The sequence below is a fragment of the Takifugu rubripes genome, chromosome 14 (assembly GCF_901000725.2).
Source record: "Takifugu rubripes chromosome 14, fTakRub1.2, whole genome shotgun sequence".
Lineage (NCBI taxonomy): Eukaryota > Metazoa > Chordata > Actinopteri > Tetraodontiformes > Tetraodontidae > Takifugu > Takifugu rubripes.
In genome coordinates, this window is record NC_042298.1 from 201,848 (window position 1) to 224,866 (window position 23,019).

At 45.4% G+C, this 23,019-nt stretch overlaps 1 long non-coding RNA gene across 1 annotated transcript; it reads right to left on the minus strand.

Annotated features, from left to right (window-relative positions):
* Nucleotides 1-15,719: 15,719 nt before the first annotated feature.
* Nucleotides 15,720-16,566, minus strand: LOC115252379 (uncharacterized). The gene is made up of 3 exons (XR_003890815.1): nucleotides 16,238-16,566; nucleotides 16,096-16,155; nucleotides 15,720-16,004 (listed from the first exon to the last, which is right to left on the minus strand). It is a non-coding gene; the product is annotated as an uncharacterized lncRNA (long non-coding RNA).
* Nucleotides 16,567-23,019: the final 6,453 nt, after the last annotated feature.

Genomic DNA, 23,019 nt, shown 5'->3' on the forward strand with positions numbered 1-23,019 from the left:
CTTGGACGCGGTGATGGATCTCTTGAAGCGTCAACAAGAGCAGTTAAATCTGTTAACAATGACGGTAGCTTCCTTGCAGGCCCCTCCTCCCTTAGCCCCAGTCTCCCGTTCAGGTCCCTTGATTTGCAGGCGATGCCAGCAGCCTGGCCGTTTTGCCCGCGAATGCGATGGTGAGCGGGCTCCTCCCCGCCGGCGTGTAAACTCTGTGGCTGGCTACGACACACAGGCTAGGTCCTCCTCTTTTCAGCAGTCGGGAAACTGAAGCCCACTGAGTTGCCGAGCCACAGCTCAGTCGGGGGGTCCACAGGCTCACCGTCACCTGCTATAACCAAGCTAATTGCTCCCTGTCCTAATATTACTGTGTTAATTGGGGGAATTGGTGTTGAGTGCTTCTTGGATACTGGTTCCATGGTTTCCACCATAACTGAGAGCTTCTTTCGGGCCCAGTTTGGGTTTTGGGGCCATGACCGCCTTCAGTCATGTCAATGGCTGCAGTTGCGTGCAGCTAACGGGTTAGCCATTCCATATGTGGGTTATTTGGAGCTTGAGGTGGAACTGTGCGGCAAGGTGATACCGTGTTGTGGTATCCTCGTGGTGAAAGACCCGCCTGGGGCTTCTTCGTCCCCCGGGATCCTTGGGATGAACGTAATCCGCAGATGCTACCAAGAGCTTTTTGGGGTGTTCGGTTCATCCCTCTTCAAGTCGCCTTTTGTGTCAGGCGCACCGGGTCCAGTTGTGGCCGCCCTTCAGAAGTGCCACCAGACGGCAGCACAGCCAAACCCTCAGGGTGACGTTAGGGTTCGTGGAGGGCAAGTAGTTCGGATACCTGGTGGGGTGATGAAGCTGGTCGCTGCCACCTGTTCTGAACAGTTTTCGGGTCAGAGCGTTTTGTTTGAGCCCCCCCAGTCAGGTTTGCCAGCTGGGCTGTTGGCTTCACCATGCCTGCTAAGGGTTGTCCGTGGCACTGTGTGGGTACCAGTTGTCTACGTTGGAGAAGCAGGGGTTCTCCTTTACCCCCGGGTCAGACTTGGTGTTGTGAATGCCGCTCAAGTTGTCAGTTTGCCTGCAGGGATAACTGAGGTGGGGTTGACCACAGCCACATTGGCCTCCCAGTCCGCCGTCCCATCCGTACTTGATAGGATAGGGTCATGGGACCTTTCAGCCTTAACTGAGCTGGAACAAGCCAGTGTCCGGTCTGTGCTGGACCAGTACAGCTCAGTGTTCGCAGCCAAGGATGGTGACTTGGGGTGTACGAACTTAATTTCACACGAGATACCCCTGCTTGATGATGTCCCTGTACGGCAACGGTATCGTCGCATTCCCCCTTCAGAGTATGAGGCAGTGAAGATGCACATTAACCAGCTTCTGGAGTCACAAGTCATCTGTGAGAGCTCCAGTCCCTATGCCTCACCTATCGTGTTGGTGAGGAAAAAGGATGGTGGCTTGAGGCTCTGTGTGGATTATCGGCTCCTGAACAGTAAGACCAGAAAGGATGCCTTTCCACTGCCTCGTATCGAGGAGAGCCTGGACGCTTTATCGGGGGCCCGCTGGTTTTCCACTCTTGACCTTGCCAGTGGGTATAACCAAGTGCCTGTGGCTGAGCAGGACCGTCCCAAGACCGCTTTTTGCACCCCCTTTGGTCTTTTCGAATTCAATCGGATGCCTCTTGGCCTCTGCAATGCGCCAAGCACTTTCCAGCGGCTGATGCAACGCATGTTTGGCGATCAGCAAGGTCAGTCCCTCCTGCTTTATCTTGATGACATAATCATCTTTTCATCTTCCATCGAGCAACACCTACAGCGGCTGGAAATGGTGCTCGGGCGACTGCAGGGGCAGGGCCTTAAGGTCAAAGCGGAGAAATGTGCAATTTTCCAGGAGCAGGTGTCATACTTGGGACACATCATCTCCAGCCAGGGTGTCTCGACCGATCCCAAGAAAATAGAGGCTGTGGACGGCTGGCAGCGTCCTCGTCACATCAGTGAGTTGCGGTCCTTTATAGGGTTCGCCAGTTATTACAGGCGGTTTGTCGATGGCTTCGCCAAGATGGCTAAACCCTTGCACCAGTTGGTAGCTGACCTGGCTGGCACCAAAACAAAGCGGGGATCTGGCCGGGCCCTGGGCTCCGCATGGACGCCCAGGGCCGTGTGAGGAGCTGCAGAGTGTGAGCAGAGCTTCAATGCTCTAAAGTCAAGGTTGGTTTCCACCCCAGTATTGGCTTACGCGGACTTCTCACGTCCTTTCATCCTTGAAACTGACGCTAGTCATAGTGGGCTTGGTGCAGTGCTCTCCCAGGAGACAGATGGTTGTGTGAGGCCGGTGGCTTATGCGAGTAGGGGGCTCCAGCCCACTGAGCGCAACATGTCCGACTATAGCTCTATGAAGCTAGAATTTCTTGCGCTCAAGTGGGCCGTGACGGAGAAATTTAGAGAATATCTGTTGGGGCATAAGTGCATTGTGTACACAGATAATAACCCCTTGAGCCACCTTCAGTCGGCTAAGCTGGGGGCGGCCGAGCATAGGTGGGCTGCTGAGCTTGCTGCTTTTGATCTGGAGATCAAGTACCGGTCTGGGCGAAACAACCGAAATGCGGACGCACTGTCGCGACAGTACGCACCAACGCCGGATTGTGTCATTCCATCTTTGCTTGGCACCTCTGTCCCGTGTAGCCTTCAGCCGAACATCCAGCCTGGTCCTATGGTTGGTGCCTTGCAGTCCTTGATTTCTATCCTTCCATCTCACTCTTGTTGTGAATCTTCTCCTGGTGGTTGCCGAGATGTGTTGATGAGGAAGGAAACTTCGCAGACACTGACTTGGTTATCAAAGATGTTTATTGGAGAGAACAGTCAGGCATCAATCGAACACTGCAGTTTGTCCGAGGGAGGTCTCGAGGTCCCGATGGTGAAGAACTCCGGGGAGTCAACCTCAATTCCCCCTTCTTATAGAGGGCAGTAAACACATTCTTTTCTGGTGTTCTCACGCTATACCGTATGGTCAACTCAATGGTGTATTGTTCAGTTATGACTAAAAAAAGGGAATACTTGAAGATGTCTCAGGCTATACATCTTCCTAGTGCGAGGTACCAGGGGCCCACAGGTTCCTGTAGAAGGAAGAAGGCCACCGGTCCCACATGTGGAGGATGTCCTGATATTGTGCTTAGGTTGGGAGTTAAACACATTACGGCCTTACAACCGTAAAGCCTGCATAGAACGGGTCAGATACTACATATTTCCCCCCTTCGAGACTAAATAGAGTCTCGAAAAATAAAGAATAACCAAGTTTTAATAAAAGTGACGGTGACTAATAAAGTGGTATAATTTGAAAAAGATTGATTAATTAGACGTGAACAATATGTGAAATTTAGTGGAGTGCGAGAGTGAAAAACCCATCCGACAGACGTCTTTCAGTTTGCAACCATCAAAACACTTTAGACGGGAAAATTCTCTCACGGTCCCTCTGTCGACGGCGACCACCTATGGTACTCCAATCCAATTTGCAAGAAGGTTATATTAGGGAACAGTTTGGCAACCACCTACAAGATACTCAGAAAAAAATCAAAAAATGTCCACGATCAGGCTGGTCGTCCCATCGGACCTTACCTTGGACCTTTCCCTGCCTAAGGACCCCTTTCCCTATATCAAAACAAGGAAAAAACTGAGTTCTCATAGCATCTGCCTACTGATGAAATTTCCCTAGTAAATTTATTAACACCAACTTCAAATATATGCATTAAACACATCAACAGTCATTTTCGAATCTGTAGTTCACAGTCCCCTGATGAATGATCTTCAGTTGTTCCCCATCTTCATTCAGGGTCCTCCAGCATCTTTCACAGTTCATTTTTGAATTTCTGAGTCCATTCCAACATAGTTGTCACCCCAACGTAGCTCCCCAACTACTGTCCTGGAAACAGAAAACAGAGGTGCCAGTATCTTTGCAAAAAGAAGAACCTCGGTTTCATTAAAAAGAATACAATACAAACATATCAAAACATGATTATCACGATTAAGTAAATTATGTAACCATTTCCCCCCTTTGTCACCGGAACTACAACAGAGGAAAGGAAAACATAAACACCGTTAAATGCAAAGAATGACATAAGGATATGACTCAAAGGTCACACTAGATACTGAATTATTGATTATACTGGATATTTATCAACCATCTCATCCGAACTGTCCTCCTCCTCTGAATCAGCCAAAGCTTTGACACTTAAGAGTGGCATCTGGACCTGGTCGCTAGGCATCACTACACCAATCCAGCGCAATATCATCGCCTTGGCACAAGTTAATGACAAGGTACAAAAACAAAACATCACACCTAGTGACACTACAACCGCACTGAGAACCTGTACCAACATAGCTCCCATTGGACCAAATTTGTCCTGAAGCCAAGCTGTCGCTGATGTTCCTGCGCTATCAGAAGGACCAAACGCATCTCTTATCTTCTTCAAAGCGTCAATCACACTTGTTATATTATCACCATTGTCTGGAATCAAAGTGTAGCAAGCATCTCCTGTCAAGTTCAACGACACACACAAACCTCCTTCTCTGGCCAAGATGTAATCTAGCGCCATGTCATGTTTCAACAACGTAAGTCTGTGACTTCTCTGAGTGTTGGAAAGATGTTCAAAGCCTTTTATGGTTTCATTAGCAAAACCCTGCAGAGTGTACGTAATATTGCTGAGGTACTGGTGGAACAGGTGTCACCAATGGAAATTGATACGATTGGCATGATGTTCGGTTTGATTGCATTTGTAATGTCTGATCAGGTTGGCTTTCCATCACTACTGCTTGCTTTTTCTCTTTGCGTTTGTTATCCACCAGCTGCAGTTGAGTAAGTTTTCTGAGAGTTTCATGATCTTGGTTTTTCAACTCTTGCTCTTTTCTACGACATAGTTCAACCTGGTGAGCAATGTGATCAATGTAAACACTCTTAATCATGTTCCCAAGACCAACCACCTCTGCTATTTTACTGCGCACCGGCAATGGCAATCCCTTCTGAATTTTAGCTCGAATGATAGACTGCTCCATTTGATTAGCATCGGGATCATTGCCTGTGACATTACGCCACGTTTGTAGAGCTCTTGAAACATAGGCTCTCGGATTTTCTTGTTCACCCAATGGTTCAATGAGGATATTATCAGGATGTATGTTAGTTGGAAACGCGTCTTTCAGCGCCCCCCAAAACTGACCTCTGTGAGCAGAAAACAGTTCAGCATCATTTACCGCAGTTGCCATGAACCGAGGCATGCCAGCCTTCTGCAAAAGGTCTTCCATGGCAGACACACCAATGAGATTAGCTAGGAGCCTTTTAATGTCTCCAACAGCAGGTTGTGTTCCAATCAAAAGTTCCTCCAGTTTTGAAATCCAGGGGTGTGCCCCTTCCTGAAGGATAGGTAGCTTCTCTAATATATCTGACATATCGGAGTTCTGCCAAGGTTTATACTCAAAACTTTGACCACGAACAACAACAGGGAACATTTTGTTAGCAGAGCTGTCTTTCTTTGAACGCAAGGCGTAGTCAGAAGTGATCAGCCTTGAAAGCCTTCCCTTCTTTAACGACTTACGCTGTTTTTCCATATCTTCCAATTGTCTTTCTAGCATCTTATGAGCTTCTGGAGTTCCCGTCAAGCTAATGTCTAAACGACACTGTTCGATACCCCTCTCAAGATTTCTCAAAGCCCGTTGTCTTTCCTCAGAGGAAGAACAATTGCCGTCTGAGTCTTCATCAGTGTCTGACCCTGAGCTGTCATCGGTCAGATCTTGACCAGACTTAGCTTTCTTTTTAGATTTGTTACCCCTCTTTTCAGCTCTAGCCAACACACGCTTAATGGCGGGATCATAGCCACCTATGGCTTCATCCGTACCGCTCTCATCATCATCTTCCAGAAGCAGTGTTTTGTAAACATCATCTCGTGTTTTTCTTGATTTAGATTTTGGAGTTGTCGGATAAATGTGCATGACTGTTTTTGCCTTTCCCTTTTCAACAGTTTGGTTGTGATCATCTTTAATGTTGTACTTGCCTTTCTGGCTGAGTACGGGAAGTTGTGGATAGATGTCAGTGTATTCAGTTTCTGTCTCATACGGTGGAGGGGTTATTACAGGAGCCGTGTGAGAGAAAGGAGTGTTAATTTTTCCACAAGCGCCGCTGTTTGTTTTGCGGTTCTCTCAATAATTTCTTTGGCTGTCCTGTATTTCTTTTTTGCCGCCAATCTCAGCTTCTGTCCCTCCTGTTCAAAAAGTTGCAACATTGCGAGTTCAGTCTGTCTTTTTTCTGCACGAGACTTCCCCCTTTTTCCTTTTTTCTCATTTGCTTTATAGGTGGTAACAAGTGTACAGATTGTTTGAATCACATCAGGGTTGAGGGTACCTTCAACCGGCCAAGGTTGTTCAATATCTGGCCAACGCTTGTTCCACTTCTTTGAGGCCTCTGGTAGGCCTTTAATAAGGGGATTGTTTTTCTGCACCACCTCAATTGGGGTCATGCGTTTAACCGCTTTACTCTCCGCCTTTGACATTTTGCTGTAGCAGTTGTCTTAGGAAAGTACGGTATATCAATTTCAAACCTTAATATGTAAATGCTGTGTTTATTTTACTTTTAATGTTTAATTTAAATGCAAAACTATTAATTGTTTAACTGAAAAATACAAAAAGAAATAAATTCAATTAATATAGGAATCTAGAAATATAAAAACATGAGAGGAAACAGCAAAGCAGAATTATAGTAAAGAATTAATAAAGAAGAGTGTGTAAATAAAATTAAAAGGTTGAAGGAATTTATAAATTCCTTATAACTTTCAAACAAATCTGGTCTGACTCTAAACCTGTCCAAATGATCTGCAAAACAATCGCTGTAGATGTTTGTCCAAACAATTATGGTGTGTGTATATATAAAATTTCACTGGCCTTATTGCAAGACCGTTATGTCGCCACCAGCAGATCAATTCCTCCTCTCGTCTGTCCCTACTGGAGTCAAGTTCAGGTGCATCAAAAGTGTAAAAAGGAAACAGAAAAAATTCAATAATTCATGAACTGTCAAACTCCTTCAACAAAATAAAAAGTGCACAATTCTTGAACATTATCATAAATTGTCAACAAACTTCTAATTAATGTGTTATTCTCATTGTTTTTATCAAATTATTGTTATTTTAATGTTATTGTTATGATAAACAATTATCAACAGTAAACAGTCATTCATAAACAATAATCAGCCAAGTAGATAGACCTGTTGCATTTATGCCCCAGCATATCTCTTCTTAAATTCCAAAACACATTAAACAATCAAACGCTGATCAATAAAGGAGAGAGAAAATGTGCGCTCCGTTTCTTCTCCTGATGAAAGCTGTCACTTCAGAAAGTGAGAGAGGGTTGAGTGGGGAGGGACTCTCCGCACCACCCCTAGGGGGAGCCAACTAGCTCCACCCCTTGAAGTCGAGAACCACTTCCTGTTCACTTCCGATAGTCAGAGAGTGAACATCCGTTCTTGCCAGCTCCAAGCTAGTCACTGGTTGTAGGCCCAACACACAGCCGCGAACTGTGAGCCACGCCCTGAGATCCAAAGGATCCAAATCAACCAACAACGAATATGAATAATTTTGCAAAATCAATATAAATAAAGTTCTTCAAAGATATTACATAAACATAGAAATCCGCAAAAACAAACTTCTATATTTCTCAACTTTTCTTTGTTCACCACTACTTCAGCATGTATGTATATGTGAGTATGTGTGTGTGTGTGTGTGTGTATGTGTGTGGGTGTACGTGGACCTTGCGGTCCTGCTGGATCACAGCCAATTTCCTTGTCTCCGCACAGAATTATATGATATTCTTCACTACCAGGACCACCCTTAGGTCCTCCTCCAGCTTCAGATAAAATCTCAATCAATCTATCTGAGGTACAAAAAGGTTTTTCCTTTATTTCTTAGAGTTTTAAACAATTACCCAATTTTTGACCACAACTATGGTGACATCCCCCAAAGGTCACTTTAAACAAAGAGAGAGAGAGAGAGACGAACAGAACACAGAATCAAATCACGCACACACAGGCCCCACAGACACACAATCTGTCCAGCAGATTTATCCTATTTAGACGTCCCGGCGCCGCTGCCGTAAACCACAGTTTCACGCGACTGTCCGCACTAAATTTACCACCCTGAAAAGTGGGCCCCTGACCGTAAAAGAGTGTCTTCAAACGCACTCGTCAGCCACGTCAGAGAGGACACCCCCGACCCGGAGATAACCCCAGTTTTCCAATCCCTCAAAAGAGAGAGACCGGCCTGTGTGCTCCAAAAGGAAACACAGGACTTAGGGCAAATTGTCCTAAACCGCGGCTTTTTAACACTTTAACATCATTTCCTGGCCGTAACCTGACACATTCCTAGTGTCCACGCGCTCTGTCGCCAATCCTGTACATAACACAGTGTACAGACCGAATAAAATAAATTCAGAATCAGCTGTCCTTTTTAGCTGAAATGAGCCGTGTAATAAACCTCATGGCCTGTCTCTCCTCCAGAGCCACTACTTCAGTCTTTCACAAAACACAAAACAAAAGGTCAAATTGAACAATTTAAAAGAAGTATTCCCCAACATCAACACAAAAATGTACATCCACACTAATTATCTTTACGGTGTGTCTAAATTACTCCCCAAAAACTTAATTGAACCAACTATCACCCCAATGTGTGGAAGGTGTGCACTTTACTTGCCAGCTTGGAGCGGAAGTTGGTCCGAGGAAGCAGATGGAGAAGACGACAGCCACAACCGATCCTGTTCGTGACGCCAACTTTGTTGTGAATCTTCTCCTGGTGGTTGCCGAGATGTGTTGATGAGGAAGGAAACTTCGCAGACACTGACTTGGTTATCAAAGATGTTTATTGGAGAGAACAGTCAGGCATCAATCGAACACTGCAGTTTGTCCGAGGGAGGTCTCGAGGTCCCGATGGTGAAGAACTCCGGGGAGTCAACCTCAATTCCCCCTTCTTATAGAGGGCAGTAAACACATTCTTTTCTGGTGTTCTCACGCTATACCGTATGGTCAACTCAATGGTGTATTGTTCAGTTATGACTAAAAAAAGGGAATACTTGAAGATGTCTCAGGCTATACATCTTCCTAGTGCGAGGTACCAGGGGCCCACAGGTTCCTGTAGAAGGAAGAAGGCCACCGGTCCCACATGTGGAGGATGTCCTGATATTGTGCTTAGGTTGGGAGTTAAACACATTACGGCCTTACAACCGTAAAGCCTGCATAGAACGGGTCAGATACTACACTCTCCAGCTGATCTTCACTTGATGCAGGAAGAGGACCCTGTATTAAAGGAGGTGTTGGTGTTCTGGCGACGTGGGTCTCTCCCTACCTCTGCTGAGAGGAGGCAGCTCTCTCAGCCCGCAATTGTGCTGTTGCGCCAGTGGGACCGCCTGGTCGAAAAGAATGGGGTGCTTTTCCGGCGGGTGTTCCGCTCTGATGGTGGGGAAGAACAACTCCAACTTGTTTTGCCCACGGTGCTCAAGGGGGACACCCTGCATCAGCTCCACCAGTAGCATGGACATCAAGGCACAGAAAGGACCACCGAGCTGGTGCGGCAACGCTGCTACTGGCCGGGAATGTCATCCGACATCAAGAAGTGGGTGCAGCGGTGTGAACGCTGTCAAGTTGCGAAGGACTCGGGGCAGGTTCATCGGAGTTACATGGGCCACCTTCTCGCATCCCGGCCAAACGAGATTTTGGCAGTGGATTTTACTTTGCTTGAACCTTCTCGTAATGGCTTTGAGAACGTCTTAGTCATGACTGATGTGTTCAGTAAATTTACAGTGGCTGTTCCCACCCGGGACCAGCGAGCGGTGACAGTAGCCCAGGTTCTGGTCACAGAATGGTTCTACAAGTATGGGGTTCCAAGTCGCCTACACTCAGACCAGGGCAGAAGCTTCGAGAGTGGTTTGATTTCCCAACTCTGTGCTTTGTATGGGGTTGCCAAGTCCCGCACTACCCCCTATCATCCGGCCGGAAATGGGCAGTGTGAGAGGTTCAACAGGACACTTCACAACCTCCTGCGAACATTGCCGATTTCCCGAAAGCGGGACTGGGCTTCTTGTCTTCCGCAATTGCTCTTTGGTTACAACACTACACCTCATCAGAGCACGGGTGAGTCACCGTTTTATTTGATGTTTGGGCAGGAGCCCCTTCTTCCCATTGACTTTCTCCTGGGTCGTGTGCCGGACCCGATTCCCGGTGAGGTGCAGGACTGGGTGGTAGAACACCGAGCCAGGCTTCGTGTGGCATTCGAGGGTGCTCGTGAGAAACTAGTGATGGCAGCGAGTAAGCGCAAGGAGAGACACGATCTGTTCGTCCGAGATGCACCTCTGCCAGTGGGACAGTTGGTGTACCTGAGGGACCATGGTGTTAGAGGCCGCCATAAGGTCCAAGACCTCTGGAGCTCTGTTGTCCACCAGGTTGTGCGGGCCCCTATCGGCGACGGTGTGGTCTATACTGTGGCGCCCGTGGGTGACTCGGAATGTCCATAGAGACATGCTAAAGGTGGTCGTTCAGCCCGAGATTGTGGCCCTCTCCTCACCAACTTCTCCATCTTTGTCCCCACGGGTGGCCTCTGTGGACGACTCTTCCAACAGCGATCTCTGGCTTCTGGTTTCCGAGGCCCCGGTGCCATCCATTGCCGTGCCGCCACCATTTGGGACCCCTCAGGCGTCCTCTGCCCCGGCTGCAACAGCACCCCAGGGTGCGTGCAGTCTGACTGCACCCGTAAGTAGCAGCGACCCATCACCAACAGTGCCCCCAGCCGACCAGCCTTGCAGTAGTCAAGTCCCTGCGTCGGACTGCTCGTTCAACGGCTGGCAGTCACTCAAACAGGCATCACCTTCCACGGTCAGTTAATTCGCAGGGGGAAGTTTCTAATCAGCCGCTGGACTCTGCATCCAATTCCCTAACGGCAGTGTTTAGACCTTGGTGCTAACTTGGCCCTGTCTCTCGTCGGGTCGACGATCCAAAAGGTAGGGGTGGATGTGGCAGGGCGTGGCCTGCCCTCCGAACAGGTGTCCTATGGAGGTAGTGCCTTAATTGGTGGGTGGGGAGAAAAGGTTTATATAAGGCACTGCCTCCAGCTGACCTTAGTTGTTTTCCCCCTTCGACGGTACGGCGGGGTTGCGGCTTATCTGGGCGGTTCGACCAACAAACTGTTTCACAGCGCGAGCATGCTGTTTGGCAGCGCCAAGAAGGTTGGTGCTTCCTCCCGCCATCCTTCCACCTAGAACGCTTTGCCGTGAGGGCACGCGCGCTAGTTCACCCTGGGCAGGTAAGGCGCAGCAATGCGCGTCACTGACTTCCCCCACTCAGTCGATAAAGGTTAATGGCGCTGTCCTTGTTGCAGTTGACTGCCCGCTGGAGTCGGTGGGTCGCGTTGCCCCAGCGGGAACCCTTCACGGAGTGGTGGCGCCACCAAACAGTCGGCACGGACTACCTCGCGTACTGGACCCACTGCTGCTTTGGCTCAGTCCCGCTTTCGGGACTCTCTCCTGTTCGCTCTCGCGCTCTCTCTCTCTCGCCCCCCCCCCTTCGCTCGGGGGACGGCGCTGAGACGTAGTGGTGCTGCCGAGGCGACCACGGAGCTATTACTTTCAATTTTAGACTCTTAACAGTATGTAAATTGTATCAATTTACATTTACTTTTGTTGGTTTTGTTGCTTTTTGTGTCTTGGTTGACGTTGTTTTCTTTTGAACGACCTGGTCGCCATTTATTCGCTTGTCTATGTGAGGTGTGTGTGTGCGTGCGTGTGCGCTGGACGCGTCTGATTATCATTGTAAATTTAATTGTCCTCTTTTCTTTGTGGACAGGTGCTGCGGGCCACGGCGGGGACCCAACCCCTGGTGGAGGGCGTTTTTATCACACCTCTCGTGTGTAGTTTTGTTTGTAGTAGCACGGGTGTTTTTAGTTGTTTATCTCCCCTAATTGAGTTTTACCTGTCGGTGGGGCCCCAGCCCTGTCCACCCCCTTTTGTTTGATTTTTGTACAGCCGAGTTATGTCGGTGTTGAGTTGGATTTAATAGAATTGTACTGCCTAACCCTCAATCCTGTCTCTGCCTCTGGAACCGAACCGTATCTGCGCGTGCCTGTTTCCGGTTAATTCCTGGGGTGAAATTCCCCAGGTGGCGTTGTCATCGACCGTTCCACCTCCCTCCACCCCGCCACACAAGCAAGTCCGACTGTCCCGAAGCATGTATTTTAACGCCAGGCTGTTTTGTGTTGACGCTCGCTTCGCAGAGGTCTGGACCTATTGCTCCAAACATGTTTTACATGCTCCAAAACAGAGAGGAGGTAGAGAGACTGATTTCCATTCAAGATGTAACTTGTTTCATGCAACCACTCAGGGGCTTCCCAGCTTACTGGGACAAAGCTCTGAGGGATGTCAGGGCCATAGTCAGACAGTTAGGCATGCCAACATTTTTCCTGACCTTCTCTACTGCTGATATGAGGTGGCCCGAGGTTGTGGAAGTCATTAAAGCCCAAAGGCACATGTCTTGCCAGATGCCCGACCCCAAAACAGACCCTGAGCGTCACAAAATTGTCTCTGAAGTTCAAATTCACAGCAGAGACCACGCCAAAACTTGTATGAAAGCAAACATGGAGTGTAGATTTGGATTACCTAAAATTCCCATGGATTTATGCACTTATCATTCAGCCCCATATCGAGGAGAGTTCTGACAGTGACAGTTCTGTCTAGGACGATGAAGAAGCAGGTGAGAGCGAAGAGCACAAAAAGCAAAAGGATGCCAAGGTGCCAAAAACCCGCACAAAAAATAGATTTTGTTTTGTGAAGAAAACATCCCAAACAGCTGTTTGACAGCTTTGAAGATGTGCTGAGCAAATGCAATCTTATCCGCAATAAGTACATCCCGTATTGGCCCGAATATAAGACGACCCTGATTATAAGAAGACCCCTTCTTTTTCAAGACTCAAGTTTGAAAAAAGACTTTTTGAACACCAAATTTAATTTTTATACAGAAAATAATTACAGTACATCTGAAACGATTATATCTTCGACCCACTTTTTCTCCAGATTGTCGCTACATTTCTCTATTTTCTGTTATCTCTTCTCTTATTTTCTTCTCTTTTCTTTTTTACCGCTATTTTTTACTTTTCTTCTTCGTGCTACCGCTATTTTTATTTTTCTTCTTCGTGACAGGGGTTCGCTTTGGCCTGGGACGTTTAGTTCAGCATTCACTTTAACTATATCTGGCGCCATCTAGCGTTGTGAATGGGTATAATGTCTAGACCGCGAATGTAAGACGACCCCCACTTTTTCAGTCTTCTTTCAACGCAAAAAACACCGTCTTATATTCGGGCCAATATGGTAGTACATGTGCCAGCTCTTCGCTTTGGCATTGATGTGTACAAACATCCCCTCAAAGATTGTTGGGTGAAAAACTACAGCCCTAACCTCTTGAGGTCTTGGAACGCCAACATGCACATCCAGTATATCATTGACGATTTTCCCTGTATCACTTAAATGTTGTCGTATGCATCAAAGGCAGAAGATGAAATGACAGAGTACTTGAATAAGGTCATTGCCAGTGCCCGAAAAGACAACATCAATGAGAAGGAAGAAATGAAAAAGATCATGCAGGCTGTTGTTGTATCACAATACCTCACGTGTCACTGCTAATCCGCGTGTTCTTTGAATGAAGACTTCAAGAAGAAAAATACCAATTTGAAAATGTATTTAGCAAATAGAACCAATTCATGATACAAATATTACAGAGCTCTGGGCCAGTTCATAACCCTACAATAACAGAGTCAATTGCCAGGGCATGAAGTCTGACAACCTAATTATCCCTTCACCCAGTCTTTTATAGACAGACATATGCAAATTATTGATGCTCATACAGTCCAATCCAGTCCTTCTTCTTGGGTGACCTCATCTTCTTCTTCCAGTCCCATTGGATGCTGGTACAGTCCTTGTTCTCCGTTGTTTCCCAAATGGCCAGGTCAAAGTTCACCTTCTTACCGCATATGAGTTTATCAACACGACCATGCTCTCCTGTTTTACGATGTATGTTTAACACCTTCAGCCTGACTGGTTCCCGCGATTACAGCTGTCTAAACAACAATCCTGTCAAGGAAAGGGTCACTGATCTTCATTACACTTGTAATGACTCTACCATTCCTAGCTTTTAAAGGAGCTTTTACAAGGTAAACACAATTATCTTCAATCCCCCTTTTGGCCTAGCCTAAGCTAGGCCAATACTAGCAATTCATTGACCACTTCCTTTGATGTGATGACGTGTGTTTCCCCAGGGATCAATCATTATAATCTTAGCCCTGCTGAGGTTGACTCTGTTGCTGAAGGTTCAGCAACCTCACTGATAATCACGCTTGATTATGTTGCCCCCCTGAAAAAGAAAATAGTAAATCAGGGGAAGTGTGTCCCCTGGTATAATTCACATATCAGGACCCTCAAGCAGAAAGTGCGAAGACTGGAAAGGAAGTGGCATTCTTGTAAAATAGACAGCTATTATGTAGCCTGGAAAGACTGTCTATTAGTTTACAAAAAGGCCCTTCGCAAGGCTAGAACAGCTTATTTTTCTTCTTTAATTGAGGAAAAAAAGAACAACCACAGGTTTCTTTTCAGCACTGTGGCCAAATTAACTAAGAGTCACAGTGATTTAGATCCACGTATCCCTTCTTCCCTTAGTGGTGAAAACTTCATGATCTTCTTCACTGATAAAGTTCTAGCTATCAGAGAGAAAGCTAACCAGGCCATCCCAACAACTGGACCATCACCAGATGTGCTGACTGTGGGAACATACAGGTTCTCCAACGAGCCCTTAAACTCCTTCACCCCTATATATTTTTCCGAGGCGTCATCGCTAATTCAGAAATCCAAGACCACCACGTGTCTTTTAGATCCCATCCCAACACACCTGTTGAAGGATATTTTAGCATTGATAGGCAGTTCTATCCTGGACCAGATCAATGGTTCTTTAGTATCATATTTATCTGATAGATACCAGTTTGCTCATTTCCATGGTGTTCCCTCCTCATACAGTAGGGTTAGCCATGGAGTTCCTCAAGGTTCTGTACTTGGACCAATCCTCTTCACCTTGTACATGCTTCCCTTAGGGAACATTATTCGGCAGCATGGGATACATTTTCATTGTTATGCTGATGACACTCAGCTTTATTTATCCATGAAACCAGAGAAGACAGGGAAGTTAGTGAAGCTCCAGACCTGTCTTAAATACATACTGGATGTCTTCAAATTTCCTCCTCCTTAACCCAGGAAAAACTGAGGTCATGGTGTTTGGTCCTGAACCTCTCAGGGATAGATTAGATCACATGATCACATTAACATCTAGTCTCTCTGTGAGGAATCTAGGAGTAACTTTTGATCAAAATCTCTCCTTCAACTCACACATTCAATTTGTCTCTAGAAGTGCCTTTTTTCACCTGAGGAACATCACAAAGATTAGGAACCTACTGACGCGGCATGATGCTGAAAAGGAAGTACTGCAGCCAGTATCCACAAATCTGCTCCGATCCTTGTATAAAAATAATTGATCTACTCTATACGACATTACTTTTCAAATATCTGCCGATATTTTCACTGTTAATAGTTAGCTGCGCTTTATCTTTAATATAATAAGAATATAATGTTCGGGATCTGAGGATTGGGGTTAAATGAATTAATGTTTGGCTTTTATTGCATTTGAATTTCACCATGTGACTCAAATCATCACTAAACACAGGAGCAATTTCAGATATTATTCAAAAAAACAACAAATATTCCTTAATTTCAGGAAAAAAAATGGATCATTTAAAATTAAGTAATTCAAAAAAGAAAAACTGATTAGGCCATTTAGGCTGATTAGGCTGCCAAACAATCTGAACAAGCAGAGTGGGGTCATCCACTCGTCATCCATGGGGTATTCACGCAGTTCATGCTGGAAGTTGCGACGACGACGGGCGGGTTGTTTGACCTTTGGAGGCTTGGGATCAACTAGAACACATATTATAAAAGTCTGTTAGTGTTCAGAAGTTTCTCCCTTCCTGTGACTCGCATTCATTTCCCAACAAAGCCAGATACTTACATTTCAGAGTCCAGACCGGCTGGTCTTCATCGGATTGCCACAATTCTTCAGTGTGTTCCCCTGTTCAGAAACACCATCATCATGATCATCACCATCTTCTCTATTGCTTTCACATGTGAATTTTGGGTTGATTTGTTCTCACCAGAGTCTGGTGGCTGGCCTGCTGTGGGCCTCACTGCTCAGACAGTTCTGGTCTTGCAAGCTGCTGTTTCCTGTTGTGTGGGCCCTTTGCTCGCTAGAACCAGCATATTCAGTTGGGTGACCGTCATCGGCTTCTGTCTGACAGCCCTGATCCTTGTTCTCTGCTTGTGCATGGCACTGCTCCTCCTACATGGCCAGGCAGAGGAAGACATGGATCAGCATTTTCACATCTGCTTGTGCACTTCTTCGTGAGACCTATGTGGAGCGTACGAGGCAGGGGGAGGCAGAAAGACCTGTGTGATTAATTGAAATTTTAAAAAACAAAGAAGAAAAAGAAGAAAATCATTTTTATACCTCAGATAGAACGTTTGAGAGTTTATCTGAAGCTAAAGAGGACCTAAGGGTGGTTCTGGTAGTGAAGAAACATCATATAAGTCTGTACTGAGACAAAGAAAACGAGGTGTGATCCAGCAGGACCACACGGTTTTGAAGGACACACACACACACACACACACACACATACACAGACACACAAACACACACATATAGATGTATGATGCTGGAGCAGTGGTGAACATAGAAAGACCGTAAAATATTTAAGTTTCTTCTTGCAGGTTTACATGTTTATGTGATATCTTTAAAAAACCTTATTTAAAGTGATTTTGAAAAATTGTTTTTATCCGATTTGGACCTTTTGGATCTTACGGTGTGGCTCACACTGTGCAGCTGTGTGTGGGGCCTGCAATCAGCAGCCAGCTCAGGCTAGTGAGAACGGATGTTTACTTTCTAACTAGCAGAAGTAAACAGGAAGTGGTTCTGGACTTCAAGAGGTGGAGCTAGTTGACTTCTCCTAGGAGGGAGGCGGAGAGCTCCTCCTCACTCAACTTTCTCACTCCCTTACATGACAACTTCTGCAGGAGAAGACACTGAACACACATACGCTGAATTCTTTAATGCGTGTTGGAATTTTGAGAAAAGAAATATACTGGGGCATAAATGCAGCAGATTTATCTATTTGGCTGACTATTGTTTATAATTAAATGATTGTTTTATAATGATAATTTGTTAGAGCCATTATATTAAAGTTATCTCTTATTTGCTTTTACCTTGTTATATTCCTTATTCTTGTTATATTGTTTCTCATTACTTAATGTTTCTTATTATTTGCTAATGCCTAATGTTCATGATGCTTGATGTGTGAACTCGAACTTCTCTGGTCAAGGGCGACAGAAATGCAGCTGCTGTGGGGAAGTGACATTGAGCGGAGATAGCGCTGCAGGGCATGATACAGGAGGTGTTCTTTTAATCTGTCTGATGTGGAAGAATGTGTTGTTTGCAAGCTAAGCTAATCAAATCAGTGAAGACCTACGTATAATCTCACCATTATGATTTACAGTCTTTTGCTTTGTTTGGGACCTGCTATCTTGTGTTTTCCCCCTCCCTTTAGGCACATTTGAATTATGTGTAACTAGGGACCTCCTAATTTCAATAAAAGAAGGATGGCGGAAGTTGTGCGTCAGAACGTGTTGGAGATCTGTAACTGAGCACATCTCTCCGTTCTCCTTGCAAGTAAAATTCAAAATTGTTGTCTTTGCCTTATTTGTTCTTCTCATGTTTCAGGTCGTTTGAACCGAATGTGGCGGACGCCTAACAGGACTCAGTATATCTCCTCTCTAAATTGACAACGCCACCCCAGGAATTCCACCTGGAGAATTATTATCAAGGCCACACAAGTGTTTTCTAGTGAGGAGAAGAGACTGGTCCAATGTGCAAAATTAATACTTTTATTTCCGAATATCCTCTAACAACAATTACTAAAATACTCTCACACACCCATTCACACACAGTCAACGTGCAGATATTAAATTCATATTAAAAATTTAACAGTTATTTTTAAAACACCTGCACCCCACAGGGTAGGATCGGCACCACTTAGAAAATAACAGGAAACATACACAATAATAGAACCCAAATAAACATACAAAAATAACCCACACAGCACACAAATAATCAAATCCAAATAACATGCAAAAATAACCCACACGAGCAAAAAGCACACTTAGTCAAACCCAAATAAACATGCAAGGTAACCCACACAAACAAAGAGCACACTTAATCAAACCCCAAATAACATGCAAAAAATAACCCACACAAGCAATGAACGTCACAAATCAGCCCCAAATCCCTCCCCCCGCAACAAAACGTTAAACCAAAATAAAGGCAATCCTAGTCCTCCTAGAGGCGCAGTTCACTCACACACTCGCACTTTAGATTGGACCCCACACGATGATACCTCTCAGAGGTAGACAGGAGTGACAGTCGGGAGCATACGCTGAGTATTGCGTCACTTCCTGTCTCTTCTATCGTTCGTTGGTTGCATTGTGCACGGGGTGCCGTATTCACTTAATATTGAACACTTGGTGTGTTGTATTCACTTAATATTGAACACTTGGTGTGTTGTATTCACTTTACTTAAAATTTTGAACACTTGAGACATTCTAGTCACCTGATATCAACAGTAAGAAACAACCCATATTAAACAAATACAGGGCTTCGCCGATCACTAGCGTTAGCATGGCCTCACCGTCTGTTTCACCCGGTGTCTTTGTCTGTTCAGAGTGTGAAATGTTTAGTTACTCATCTGCCTCCCAAAATGGCAGGAAAAAATGCACGAAAGCTTTGTGACCCGGTTCCGTGATCTACAACTGAAAAGGCCACAGATTGCATTCCTCGTTGCCCCTTTTAATGTGGAGCCGCACTGTTGGAAAGCCCCGCTAGTCACAGATGAGGCTGCAGCTGAATTGGAGATTATCGATCTTTGTGAGGAGGACCAACTGAAACCTGCTTTAAGGGAAGGGGCCATTGGGTTCTGGAAAAGTGTGCCACCGGAAAAATAGCCCAATGTCAAACGGGCTGCGCTTAAGATACTGTCAATATTTGGCTCAACATACGTCTGCGAGTCTGTGTTTTCTACCCTAAAACACGTGAAATCGAAGCATCGATCTGTTCTGACTGACACCCATGTGAAAGAATTGCTTCGTGTGGCAACAACTGAATAAAAGCCAGATTTGAAGAGGATTGTTCAAAGCAAGGAATGCCAGAAGTCCCACTAAGCAACACGCATAGTAAGAGAAAAAAATTATTTATATTTTTGTTTGTGGACTTAGTTGAATTGAGAGTTTGTGTGTGTGAGACAGTGCACACAATGTTCATTGTTGAAAATGACTGTCCCGTGGTCTGTAGAAGTCAAATTCTGTCATTATCATGTTGGTGTGTGACATTTACAATAAATCTGGCTAAGCAGAGGTCTGTGTGTGTGAGGAAGGGATGAGGTGATGTTCATGTGTGCCCATGTGTATGATGTGGCTCTTTGCGGTAACACAGTAAAAAATGTGGCTCTTAGGCTCTGACTGGTTGGCCACCCCTGGCCTAATTTGTTGTGCCTATGGACTAAAGCATGTACTCTACCTCTCCTTTGTAAGCAGACAGAGTAGAAAGAGGAACATAATCTTCAGAGAGACAGACTGCTGAGACAAGCACTGAATTCCAATTAGAGTTTGAAGCTGCAAATAACAGTGGAAAAAGGTTACTTTGTGCAGCAGCTGCATGTAAATGTGGGTGTTTAAAGGATGGGCCAAAATGATAAGAGGAGATCACAGAAATCATCATGAAGTTAGCATTTATTATGCTACAGTTAGGACAGACGTCATGTATGAAGGAGGGCAGATTGTCAAAGTTGAGATTTGTAGAGACAAGCGACCATAGCAAAGTAGAGAAACATGGGCACTAAACTGTACATGCAAATGTAGATGTCCACGTATGTATCTCCAGTTTTTTGATCATTCTGGAATTGGGGGAGGGGGGTAGATGCAACACATGCTGAAATCATTGGGAAAGCAGGATTTAACCAGCCTTCCAACCTTTTCACAAAGCCAATAATTCTTGAAATTACAGATAGAAATACTGAAAATTAATTTTCATGTTCATTATTTTAGACAAGGTGAGAAATGTTTCTGCTAACAAAGGTTAAATGTGCATGAGAGCAAGCTGCTGGATTAGTATCATTTTTTTGACAGTAACAATTTTCACACATTTTAAAGCCATTTATTTGTGCCACGTATTTGTTTTATTGATTTGAAAAACTTATTTAAACTGCATTTTTATATCTTAACTGGAAAAATTAAAATATTTCATGAAGTTTATTTTATTGTCTATAGTAAGGTTTCATTGTCAAGCACCTTTAGAATGTTCCCCAGCGCCTTTGGTCTTGAAAAAGCCCCCCCCAGAATGGACAATAACGCACTTCTATTATTTCATTTTCATCTGAAAACAGCTTGTGCAGATTAGGTGAGATTTTCCTCCATTTTCTGTATTTGCTTTGTTTCTTTTTGGAACATACTTATTCCATCTTACAGAATCAGAAGCAGATTTATTGCCATTGTTCATGTAATACACAGTATCACACAAACTAGGAATTTGTCATGGTGTGACGCTGCGACATTCAACATAAAGAAGACCACACTAGAATAAGATAAATAAAATAAAATAAGACATATATACAGTATATACATAAATAGTAAGAGGTAAGTGGTAAGAAATAGTGCAGGTCCATGCAGGAGTAATGTATTGTTCGTGAGTCCGACTGGCTGCTGTACATGGTGCTTAAGTGATAAGTCACTTGGTGTTCAGCAGCCTGATGGCAGAGGGGAAGAAGCTGTTTGTGTAGCGGGAGGTTTTGGTCCGAATGGACCGTAGTCTCCTGCCTGAGGGGAGGGGGGAAAACAGTCCGTGACCAGGGTGGGAAGGGTCGGCCGTGATCCGACCTGCACGCCTCCGGGTCCTCGAGATATACAGGTCCTGGATGGATGGAAGCCTGCAGCCGATCACCTTCTCGGCAGCGCGCACGACGCGCTGCAGCCTTAGTCTGTCCCTGACAGTGGCGCCAGCATACCACACGGTGATGGAGGTGAGGACGGACTCGATGATGGCCGTATAAAACTGCGCCAACATCCTGGGAGGCAGTTTGAGCTTCCTCAGCTTCCGTAAGAAGAACATCCTTTGCTGGGCCTTCTTGATGAGGGAGCTGATGGTTAGCTCCCACTTAAGGTCCCGGGTGATGGTGGTGCCCAGGAAGCGGAAGGAGTCCGCGATGGTGATGGGGGAGTCCATGAGGGCAAGGGGGGGCAAAGGGGCTGTGACTTTCCTGAAGTCCACAATCATCTCCACTGTCTTCTGAGCATTCAGCTGCAGGTTGTTGTGTCCGCACCAGGACACCAGTCGAGCCACCTCCCTCCTGTAGGCAGTCTCATCGCCATTGGAGATGAGCCCGATGAGGGTGGTGTCATCCGCAAACATGATCAGCTTGACAGACTGGTGGCTTGAGGTGCAGCAGTTTGTATACAGGGAGAAGAGCAGGGGGGAAAGTACACAGCCCTGGGGTGATCCAGTGCTGATGGAGACAGAGTCCGAGACAGTCTTCCCCAGCCGCACATACTGCCTCCGATCCGTCAGGAAGTGAGTGATCCACCTGCACATCATCATGCTACAATGAATTTACTGTGATCTAACAATGAAATTATTGTAGCTAAGTAAAACTTTACTTTAATTGAAAGGTTCCTTTCATAATAGTGTAAGACTTGTATGTCATATCTCAGGTTTATTATAAGTTACACATTATGTTACATGTATAAAGGTCAAATTCATCAAAGGATCATAGCTATGGAATTCCACTGATCATATAGGGGGTCGTCTAATCATTAGGTTAACATCTTAGCTGTGCTGTTATAGGCCAAGGCTGCCGGGGTCCGGAAACATGATCACCTGACAGGCCTCTGTCACCCCACTGGCTCATGGTCCTTTCCTCTCCTTTCCTCCTCCTCATCAAGCAGACCTCCCCCCCTTCTCTATTCATTTACAGGTATCGCCGCCTTCGGAGCTGCATGATGACCTCCGGCCCCGCTGACCCACTGTATAAATAGTGTATTTTTGTGTGCGTTTCTGTGCTCTGTGCCCGTCCTCTCCTCTTCTCTCCTCTTCTCCCCTCCTCTCCTCTCCTCTCCTCTCCTTCTCCCTCTCACTTTCCTTCTCCCTCTCCTCTCCTCTCCTCTCCTCTCTCTTTACCCAGCCAGCCATCAGCAGGAGGGTCCCCCTACATGAGCCTGGTCCTGCTCAAGGTTTCTTCCTGTTAAAGGGGAGTTTTTCCTTGCCACTGTTGCTTGTCTGGGGTTAGGCCCTGGGATTCTGGAAAGCGCCTTGAAACAATTTTGATTGTAAAAGACGCTATATATAATTAAAGATTGATGATATAGATAGCTAAAGCATGATATGGATGAATCCCTTTGGGTCACAACATTTATTCACAAAATATTCATAAAGCCACGAAATGTGTGTATTTTACATGATGTAAAAGCAATCAGTTTATGTCTTAACTCCACTCTGGTCATAACACAGGAAATGAGTTCCAACTAGTAGAAGCTGATAAACTGTTCAGACTATTTTAAAAAGCCGTACCAGACCCAGATGATAAGAGGATGCAACTCTCCTGATCTGTTTAGTTGCCTGTTAAGGCTGTGCTTCATTCTTGTAACATCACACCAAAATCCTCCTCCATCCTTTCTTCCTGCCTGGAATATAACTGCCCTAAATGCACTACTATTTTGTTACTCTTTTACCTTTGCTTGTGTGGAAGTATGAGGATGAGATTTTGCTTTTTTGTTTTGCAATATTAATTGATCTGTTGCCAGACCACACCACCCTGGGGGGTTCACCTGTGGAACTACTTTA